This window comes from Lipotes vexillifer, unplaced genomic scaffold, assembly GCF_000442215.2.
Source record: "Lipotes vexillifer unplaced genomic scaffold, Lipotes_vexillifer_v1.1 scaffold860, whole genome shotgun sequence".
Taxonomy (NCBI): Eukaryota; Metazoa; Chordata; class Mammalia; order Artiodactyla; family Lipotidae; genus Lipotes; species Lipotes vexillifer.
In genome coordinates this window covers 1,109,891-1,118,047 of record NW_006789568.1, presented here as the reverse complement: position 1 = coordinate 1,118,047, position 8,157 = coordinate 1,109,891, and the positions used below count along the sequence as shown (strand labels likewise).

Here is an 8,157-nt window from a genome sequence, read left to right as displayed (position 1 = left end):
GTAGGGAAATTTTAAAAGACTCCATCTCTGTGTCAGAGGCATGCAGCAGTTGAAAAGACAAGATATATTTAAAAACTTGTGGTAAAGCCAGACATCAAAAGCACTCCACAATTCAGTCTAATCTAACCTCCCTAGTCGTCTGCTTTCTATATTCACACCCAATTCAGCTAAACACATGCTTCACTCTTCCAAACCTCACATATTGCAATACATTCTTCTCTCCGCAAATGCTCCGCCCTCCTTAGAGTATCATGCAAAATCTCACTTGTCCTTCAAGGCTCATCCCAAATGCTTCCTGCATCCTTGGAAGTCTTTTATAACCTATACACTCCCTTGTGATCTTTCATAATCCTTCTCTATTATGGTGCCATCCCTACTCTTACTTCTGTTTTAGTTAAACACTTGTCTTATCTCTCCTACTGAAGCAGGAGTAATGGAAAGAGCAGACATTGTGAAAAACCTAGATTTTAATCTGAACATTAACTGTCTGACTTTGAGCAAACCAAACTACCTAGTTTTCTTAAGCCTATATCCAAATATACAAAATAGGGAAATTATTATGTATCTTGCATTACTTCATTAATAAATAGGGTGTATGTGGGTACTGTGTGTGTGAGAGAAAGAGAGGGGCAGAGACAAAGAGAAAGAGAGAATGTAGAAATATATAGGAATAATGAAAAAGTACAGGAAAGTAGTAGTTATGAGAATTGTATGTTTAAAAAGTTAGAGGAAAAACTGAACAGGTTAAGAAACAGTGAAGATATAAAAAGGATCCAAATCAAACTTCTAGAAATAAAAATGATGATGCCTGAGATGAAAACTACACCGGATGGGGTTAACAGCAGATTAGACACTGTTGAGGAAAAAATTAGTAAACTTGAAGATAAAGCAATGGGAATTATCCAAAATGAAAAACAGGAAAAAAAGACAGAAAAAAAATGAACAGAGGGCATCAGGGAGCTGTGGGACTTTAAGCAACCTAATATATGTATAACTGAAGTCAGCAGGGCAGAGGAAGAGGACTGAGAAAAGTAAAGAAAGAAAAAATATTTGAAGAAATAACAGCTGAAAATTTTCCAAATTTGATGAAAACTATAAAACTACAGTTGAAGAAGTTCAGTGTTTCACAAGAAACATAAAGCTATACCAAGGCAAATCATAATCAATTTGGTTAAAACCAGTCTAAAGGGAAATGTTAAAAGCAGCAGAGAAAAAAAAAAGACACATTAAGTACAAGAAACAGAAATAAAGAGGGCAGATTTCTTGTCAGAAACAAGCAAGGTAGAAGACAGTGAATCAAAATCCTTATAACACTGATTAAAAATAAAAAATGGTAATCTAGAATACTTTATGCAGCAAATATATCTTTCAAACACCAAGGCAAAATACAAACTTTTTCAGACACGTGAAAACTGAAATAATCATCACTAGCAAACCTGCATGGCCAGAAATGCTCAAGTCCTCAAAGCAGAAAGAAAATGATAAAAAAGATGCAAACCTGGATCTACACAAAAGAATAAAGAGCTCTAGAAAAAGTAACTTACGGGTGAATATAAAGATTTTATTCCTAAAATTTAAGTCTCTTTAAAAGACAATTGATTACTTATAAATAATAATAACAGTGTATACTGGAATTGATCATATATGTGGAAGTAAAAAAATGATGAGCACAAAGGCCAGGAGGGAAAATTAAAAGATACAGTTAAAAGGTTTTCAAAAACAAACAAAATAAACAAAACAAAACAAAAAAAGGACTTCCCTGGTGGCACAGTGGTTAAGAATCTGCCTGCCAATGCAGGGGACACGAGTTCAATCCCTGGTCTGGGAAGATCCCACATGCCACGGAGCAACTAAGCCCACGCACCACAACTACTGAGCCTGCGCTCTACAGCCTGCGCACCACAAATACTGAAGCCTGCACGCCCTAGAGCCTGTGCTCAGCAACAACAGAAGCCACAGCAATGAGAAGTCCGCGCACGGCAACAAAGAGTAGCCCCCGCTCACCGCAACTAGGGAAAGCCCACATGCAGCAACGTAGACCCAACGCAGACACACACACACACACACACACACAAAGTTTTTATATGTGAAGTGGTATGATAACCTTGAAAGTAGACTGTGATAAGTTTAACATGTATATATAAACCCTAAAGTAACCACTAAATAAATAAATAGTTATCATTAATAAGCCAACAAGGGAGATGGACAATTTTAGAAAAAAACAAAATTAATCTGAAAGAAGTGAAACAAAGAATAGATGGGACAAAAAAGAAAAATAACAAGATGAAAGATTCAGACTTAACCATATCAATAATCATATTAAATGCAAATGGTCTAAGTACACCAATAAAAAGATTGTCAGGGGGGATTCCCTGGTGGTCCAATGGTTAAGACTCCACGCTTCCACTGCAAGGGGCACGGGTTTGATCCCTGGTCGGGGAACTAAGATCCCACAAGCCACGCAGCATGGCCAGAAAAAGATTGTCAGACTAGTTAAAAAACAACACTCAACAATATGCTGCCTACAGAAACACTTCAAATATAAGACACAAATAAGTTAAAAGTAAACATATGGAAAAGATATGCCATGCTAACACTAACAAAAGGAAAGCCGGAATGGCTTCATTAATATCAGACAATGTAGGTTTCAGAGCACAGAACATTACTGTGGCTAAAGATCATTTCATAACATTAAAGGGGTTAATTCATCAAGAGCAAATAACAATTCTAAATGTGTATGTACTTAATACATTTAAGGAAGAAATACCAACTGTATACAAAGTATTCCAAAAAATTAAAGGAAAGGAAATACTTCCCAACTCATTGAAGGTTGCCAGCACTACTCTGATACCAAAAACAAAAACAATGATATTACAAGAAAAATCATCCCAAACCAGTATCTGTCATAACCACAGATGGAAAATTTTTAATAAATTTCAAGAAATAAATTCCAACAACATATAAAAATAATAACACATCAGCACCAAGTAGGGTTTATCTAGAGAATGCAAGGTTAGTTCTAATATTTGAAAGTCAATGTAATTGACTATATTAAACCATTTCCAGTAGACTCGGAAAAAGCATTTGACTAAATCCAACATTTGTTTCTGATTTAAAAAAAACAACAACAAGCTCTCAGCAAACTAGGAATAGAAGGAAACTTCTTCACTGACAAAGAAAATATACCAAAAGCCTACAGCTATCATCACACTTAATGGTGAAAGACTAAATGCTTTCTTCCTAAGATCAGGAATAAGACAAATATGTCTACTTCCACCACTTCTATTTAACATTGTACTGGGAACTGAAGCCAGTACAGTAAGAAAAAATAAAAAGTTAAAGATTAAAAAGGAAGAAGTAGGGACTTCCCTGGTGGTGCAGGGGTTAAGAATCCGCCTGCCAATGCAGGGGACACGGGTTCGATCCCTGGTCCGGGAAGATCCCACATGCCGCAGAGCAACTAAGCCCATGTGCTACATCTACTGAGCCTGCGGTATATACATACAAGCCTTAAAAAGGAAATTCTGACATATGCTACAATATGGATGAACCTTGAGAACATTATGCACAAAAAGAGAAATACTGTGTGATTCCACTTATATGAGGTAATTATAGTAGTCAAAATCACAGAGACAGAAAGCAAACTAGTAGTTGCCAGAGGCTGGGAAGAATGGTGGTTTAATGGGTATAGAGTTTCAGTTTTTGGAGATGAATGGTGGTGATGATCGCAAAACACTATGAATGTATTTAATACCACTGAACTGTACACCAATAAATGATTACGATGGTAAATTTTATATTATGTGTATTTTATCACAATTTTTAAAAATTGGGAAAGAAGTTTTTTTAGACTAATGGCTGACTAAACTTGACTAAATCTAGCATCAACACGAGAGTTAATCACATAATTGCAACTCTGGGGCATCAAGTTCTCGCTATGATTCCAAATAAAATGCTATCTGAAAAGTTCTTATTGTCAAATCCTTCTACCTCCTGTTACATGACACAAACAAGCATCTTGTGCAGTCCTACCACCCTCAGTCTAATAAAGATAACAAGAATTCTGGCTGAGTTTCTCTCACGTCACCAATAATGGCACCAATAGCCGGACCGCAGAGGGATTTACAGAACCATTCCAGGCCCACAGTTTGATTTGTATATGTGCTTAGTAGTACTTGAATGAAAATGAACTTCATTTCCCACAGAAACTCCCCAGATAAAACAAAAAACTTTTTGAAGGTTACAGTAAAAGGAAACTCTAAAAACTGTATACTATAAGGCTGATCCTATAAGGCTGGTCAACATTACAGAAAACCAAAGTCTGGAATAAATGGGGAAACTGAAAATAAAAATTTACAAATCTTCCTCACAGAAAACACTCTGTTATACCTTTTTTGTACTCAAAATACTGAGCTATCTCAAAATAATTTCCAGTCCAATACCTAAAATCAACTAGTCTGTAAGCACTGTGAGATGAACACTATAAAATGTAGTACAAATATGACTCTTTCAAAACCATTTAGCAGTAATAAAACTCACAAATAAACATGAACCTTTGCCTCAAAATAAATCAGCTAACCTAAAAAGTTTAATGTGCTGTTTTTCATTTCTGATGGCTTCCTCATCAAAATGTGCAGGGGAACCCAAGTATACATGCCATGGGCAAATACATGCAATAAAGACAGGAAAAAGTGAGAGAGTCTCAACTGTGATGGCAAAAGTGAAAGAATCATTCAACTGCAGAAGGACCAATGTAAATTTGATTAATATAATCAAGGATCTGAATCAACGAAGTTCAAAATTTTATGCACAGTCACCTTCTAGGCAATGAAAGTCCTAAAGACAATCAATTCGTCAACAAATACTTCCTAGGCATCGAATATGCCTCAACATATTGGAATGGGGATGTGGAAATCAGTTTCTGCGCCTCAGTGGTACTTCTGGTCTAACTAAAGAATAAAGCACGAAATCACAACATGTAAGCAGACTGAAGCAGTAAAGGCACCCACCCGGAAGTTGAAAGACCAGAGCTCTAGTCCCAACTCTGCCCCAACTCACTAAGATGTCTGTCCTTGGGCTAATCGCTGAAACTTCTACAGGACTCTATTTTCTTGCCTAGAATAAGACAGGATAATTTCAAAGGCCTCTTCCACTCTGGATCTATTAATTCAAGTTGAAAGACAAGGGAGAGGAACTGGGCCTTAAAGAATTGGTAGGATTTGAATTGACTGATGGGAGAAGGAAGGATATTGCAGAGAAGGAGTATGAAAGTACAAATGGACGGACACACCTTGTATGATTTCACTTATATGAGATATCTAGAGTAGTTAAAATCATGAAAATAAAAATTAGAAGGGTGGTTGCCAGGAGTCTGTGGGAAGGAGAAATAGGCAGTTGTATAGAATTTAGTTTTGCAAGATGAAAAAGTCCTAGCAATGTTACACAACAATGTAAATATAGTTAACTGCACACTTAAAGAATGGTTAAGAGGGTAAATTTTATGCTATGTATTTTTTTAACCACAATTAAAAAGAGTCACAGAAATTAGTCTCCTAGCAGTCATACTAATGCAAAAATATTTCAACTCAACTGACTTCTAATGTCCAATTCTAATCCCTAAAATTCCTTTTTTCCCCAATTAAAAAAAAAGTAGACGTGCCTTGCTAATGGTACATGGAGTCTCCCTCAATGGCAATAAAGCTGAAGGAGCATGTTGAGAAAACGAAGAAAGAGAAGACAATGCAAACACTAAGCAACAGTAGAAGATGCAAAGCAGGCTAGTCAAACACAATCTAACTGTGTCATCCCCACCCACAATCTAGCCTAAGTCTCTAAGTAAAACTGTACAGAGGTTTCTCTTTACTCCAAAGATAAACTCTTCAACCTGCTTACAAGGCCCAGCGTCCTCTGGCCCACGTCTCCAACCCTCTCTCTCACTCGATTCTTCTACACTCTTCCTGAGAGATACACAGATCTGTATCTTAAGTCCCCAGTCTTCTCCATGAACCCTGCCATCACAGGGTCTTTTTGCCCTTGCTGTTTTTTCTGACTGGATCATTCTTCCCTTCCTGTGCATCCTTCAGATCTCAGTTAAAATGTCACTTCTGCGACTTCCCTAACTCAAATACTTGTCACAGTTGCAGTTTTACATCCATGTGATTAATTTGATTGCATCCGCTGAGGACAGGGATCATGCATGCATTCACTCTCCCCAATTTCCAATGTTAAACACAGTGCCTGGTACCAAGTAAGCACCCAAATACTTGTTGAAAATGGACACCAAACCTGTAAGAAAGCACTAAAATATCACAGAATGTCTGCTTAAGAGTTTGCACATCTTCACAAATGAATCTTTGGAGGATGCCCAAAGCAAAAATCCCTATTCAACTCTTACCAAAAAAAATCAATTCAGATGCCTGTATAAATTTCTCTGGCTCTTCTATGTCTCTAAGCAATTGCTGAGCACTGTAAGTACTTAATAAATACTTATTGAGCTGAAATGAAATTATACTGTTTTGAATAATGGATTTTGATATATAAACTCCTGCATTTTAGTCCCATATAATGTCATTTTCGAAAACTGTTCATATGTCTCAGTTTTAGCTCCACTGTCATTGGATTAATTATAATGTAGTTATTCAACAATGTTCAAATAAGGCTTAGAGTTTCCTTAGTCCCACTTCTTCAAACTCAGTTAAGGGAGGTTTTCAGTCTCTTGTATTTTCATATAAATTTTACTTTGTCAATTTCTGGGGGGAAAAAAAGCCAGCTGGGATTTTAACAGAGATTGTGTTGAACCTGTTTTCAAATGTAAATCAAAGATATTAACAACACCTGCCCCTACTTCTTCAACGTAGCAAATTTCACTTGAAATTCTTCCCAAACCTACGCAGTCCCAAGGAGAGCTCCTTCTGTTGAAAACTGTTAAGACACAAAATCCAACTTACAGAATACTAAACGCACTAAACACTGGAAAGCTAATTCGCAGTTAAAGGATCAGTTCAAAACGCTGGATTAAATGAATCTTCACGATCAACGAAGCATATAAAGTATACCAGTTTGTAAAGCACCAAGCGGCAGGCAAACACCAAGTATTACAATAAAGTGGCTGCTGTTCAAGGATCCTAAGGCGCCCCATCCCTGTCAATCCCAAACATCTGTATCCGGACCCATAAGAACGCGTCCACAGGTGACCCGAACCTCGGGAACCGTTCTCTCTACAGCAATAGGCCCTGTTTAACTCTGCTTCTCCTCCCAGGACCCCTTACTAGGCTACAAGGGAGGGCCGGCGGGGCTCGGGGGCGAGGAGACGGGCCTGGGAGACCGGGTGGGCTAGGAGCGTGGGGTGGGCAGGGGCGACGCCAGGGCCGGGGAGCGATTCCAGAGGCAGAGGGCACTCGCCCGGGGCCGCCGGCGCAGGTGTCCCCGAAGCGATGCGGAGGCCTCGAAGGCCAGACCCGGGGTCGCTCCTGGGGAGGGATCGAGGTGGGGCGCGCGAGGTGGGGACGGGGAGGCCTCACCTTGTCTCCCGGGAGGCAAGTGCCGCCGCGGTCCCGCAGTTGCTAAGGAGAATGCTCTTCCGGGTCACGGGCGCGGAGTTATGGAGGCAACGGTGGCCGGGAGGGGCCAAAAGCGAGGCGCGGGGTGAGTGCGCGGCGGAGGTGGTGGTCTGTTGTAGTTGCGCTGCGGCAACCGGAGCAGGGCAGGGCCGGGCCAGGGGGAGGGCACTCCGGACCGCTATGGCCTGGCCTAGCGGAGACGACCGGCTGTAGCCGACGGCTGTTGCTGCGCGGCCCCCTGCTCAGGGGCCAGCCGCTGGCGGGAGCCCTCCCGCCCCTGCTCCTGAATGCCCCCAGCCCCAATCCTCAGGGCTGTGACCCGCCGGGCTGCCTCTCACCCAGCCGGCGACGCCTGCTCCCAACTTCTAGCTTATGGGTGTAGCCACGCCGGTCCTCTCCTGTGACAAGGTTTTACTCATCGTTTGATTTACTCCACACCCGGTCAGTGCGCACCTGCTCAGGGCTAGGTGCAGGCCTGGCCCCGGGATACCGAGGGGGGCAACCCAGGCATCTAGGGGAGCCTGCCCTGGGGGCCTACCCAGACTCAGGTGGGGAAAAGCTGATGGTGGAGACCTCAACCAAGTTAAAAGTGTAGGGA

The 8,157-nt window shown here is 40.6% G+C and overlaps 1 protein-coding gene across 1 annotated transcript in view; it reads right to left on the bottom strand.

Annotated features, from left to right (window-relative positions):
- The window catches only part of DIS3L2 (DIS3 like 3'-5' exoribonuclease 2), a 382,925-nt gene extending 375,233 nt beyond the window's left edge, over nucleotides 1-7,692 (bottom strand). The window contains exon 1 of the mRNA XM_007462755.1: nucleotides 7,521-7,692. The gene's annotated coding sequence lies outside the window, so the exon portion shown is untranslated. The remainder of the gene's footprint in view (nucleotides 1-7,520) is intronic.
- Between the last annotated feature and the right edge of the window lie 465 nt (nucleotides 7,693-8,157).